Source organism: Pavona decussata, unplaced genomic scaffold (genome assembly GCF_977016875.1).
Source record: "Pavona decussata unplaced genomic scaffold, jaPavDecu1.1 SCAFFOLD_3662, whole genome shotgun sequence".
Taxonomy (NCBI): Eukaryota; Metazoa; Cnidaria; class Anthozoa; order Scleractinia; family Agariciidae; genus Pavona; species Pavona decussata.
This window is the reverse complement of record NW_028146473.1, coordinates 10001-12500: the sequence shown is the minus strand read 5'-3', so window position 1 is coordinate 12500 and position 2500 is coordinate 10001. Positions and strand designations below refer to the sequence as shown.

Below are 2500 nucleotides of genomic sequence, written 5' to 3'. Positions count from 1 at the left end.
TGTATTAGCTCTAGAATTACTACGGTTATCCAAGTAGTAATGGTACAATCAAATAAACGATAACTGATTTAATGAGCCATTCGCAGTTTCACAGTACAAGTGCTTATACTTAGACATGCATGGCTTAATCTTTGAGACAAGCATATGACTACTGGCAGGATCAACCAGGTAACTATCCACCGCAGGGAACAGAAGTTCCTTGCTAAGCGGCCCCCCTCCGCAGAGGGAGAGCAAGCTTTCTTAGATTTTGCCTCCACGGGGGGAACCCATGAGCCAAACGGACCACACGGTCCCTCGGTCAAGGGAAACCCCGTCTTGTTTGCCACGTCTTTCTCACAACTGGACCCGTGCACAGTTCAGGCATACCTGTCAGACTCGCCAAGCGAGCTGAAGGAAGGCAAGAAAAGTGCTTCTGCGAAGGAAAATATCCTCCTGCTCTTTTGTCTCTATCATTAGCCAAAGGCTAGCGTACACAACTTCCATCTACACTCTGCCTGCCACTACAGTGACAATGCTTTCGGGCATCATCTTTTCCTCCTTCGAAAGGAAAGCTACAAGCCCAACTTTCCTTGCCCGTTAGTCAATTCTGCCCTCTATTTCTCCGCCTTGCCGCCGTGGAACATAAGGGACAGGGTTTACTAGCCAGCTCCTCTCGGAACCTTTGCGACCAACCTGCCCACACTATAACCCCCAAACGCTAATAAGGAGACTGCATGATATGGTAGACAGAAAATAAAAACGCGAAAAAAATGAAATTTTGAAAATCGAACCCACAACCAGCCAAATCGTTTGTAAGTCATGCCAAATGACTGGTGACATCTTAAAAACCCATTGAAGCCACAACATCCCATAATTTCACGCTTTTAAAGATTTGTCACTATACGCACTGTAAGTACCTCACTAATTCTCACCTCAGATTTTACGGGAACATGTTCAAATTTTAACACGCCTCTCAGCACGACCAATTACATTAAAATTCATCGCAAAAGTCAGAATTCTCCAATTTTTGAAAAATTCACTATATTCACTGTAAGTACCTCGCTAGACAGTGGAGACCTCAGATTTTACGGGAACATGATCAACTTTCGACACACCTCTCAGCACGAGCAGTTACATAGAAATCCATCAGGAAAGTCGTGCTGTGAAGAGGTCTTTCGACTAAGAAAAATGGTGGTGTGAGGAGGAGTCACCTAAATCAGAGAAAAATACTCTTATAGGAGACTGCTACGAAAGACATTTCTGAGTCCACTGGCCCTAGTCCCCTAATAAGTGTATTTCTGTTGTTTTAAAGAAGGTCCTCCTGACATCACCAATCTTCTGTCTTCAATCCTAACCCCAACGTTAACCCTAACGCTAACCCTAACCCTACCTCCCTCAGGGGCAGTTCTATGGTTATGATCCCACGGTAGGCAGAAAAACTATCCCAATCTAGGTTTTCTTGTATGCTGACTCCATTTTAAATGCTTTTACTTGAGTCTGACAAAGGCAAAGCCAAATACTCACCCCTATATGGACGGGGAAGCAAAGTGCGGATTTTGGTAGGTCGGCATTTTCAATCAGGGAATGTTGCCATTCGAAAGAGCGTCCAAAAAAACTTGGTTGGGACACATTTATTTTAGAAATTAACGGACCTAACCAGAAAGTGCACTTTTTGGTGGGCCTACCCTACCCCCCTCAGGAGCAGTTCTATGGTTATAATACCACGGAAGGCACAAAACCTATCCCAAAACTAGGTTTTCTTGTATGCTGATTCCATTTTCAATTGTGTTTCCTTGACTCTGACGAAAGCAAAGCCAAATACTCACCCTATATGGACGGGGAAGCAAAGTGCGGATTTTGGTAGGTCGGCATTTTCAATCAGGAAATGTTGCCATTCGAAAGAGCGTCCAAAAAAACTTGGTTGGGACACATTTATTTTAGAAATTAGCGACCTAACCAGAAGTGCACTTTTTGGTGGGCCTACCCTACCCCCCTCAGGAGCAGTTCTATGGTTATAATACCACGGAAGGCACAAAACCTATCCCAAACTAGGTTTTCTTGTATGCTGATTCCATTTTCAATGTGTTTCCTTGACTCTGACGGAAGCAAAGTCAAATACTCACCTCTATATGGACGGGGAAGCAAAGTGCGGATTTTGGTAGGTCGCCATTTTCAATCGGGAATGTTGCCATTCGAAAGAGCGTCTAAAAGAACTTGGCTGGAACACATTTTTGCTATAAATTGTTGACCTAAGTATATAAGCAAGTATATAAGCAAATACTCGTTACATAGCATAAATAGCCTCTAAACACCCGAAAAAACCTCTCCAAATATCATTTAAACCTTTTTCCTAACCCTAACACTTACCCTAACCCTAACCCTAACCCCATTTCAAACCCTAATTCTAAGTCAGAGGTCCTCCTCACACCACCAATTTTTTTGGTAGGTCCAAAAGACCTCCCACACCACAGAATTTTCGAAGTCGAGGTCCTTCTCATACCAAACAATTTTTCTAAGAGTT

The 2500-nt window shown here is 43.4% G+C and overlaps 1 non-coding gene across 1 annotated transcript in view; it reads right to left on the bottom strand.

Moving 5' to 3' along the window:
- LOC146446183 (small subunit ribosomal RNA) overlaps nt 1-171 on the bottom strand; it is a 1798-nt gene extending 1627 nt beyond the window's left edge. Inside the window, exon 1 of the ribosomal RNA XR_014862905.1 lies at nt 1-171. This exon is cut by the window's left edge and continues 1627 nt beyond it. This is a non-coding gene — a ribosomal RNA (small subunit ribosomal RNA).
- Between the last annotated feature and the right edge of the window lie 2329 nt (nt 172-2500).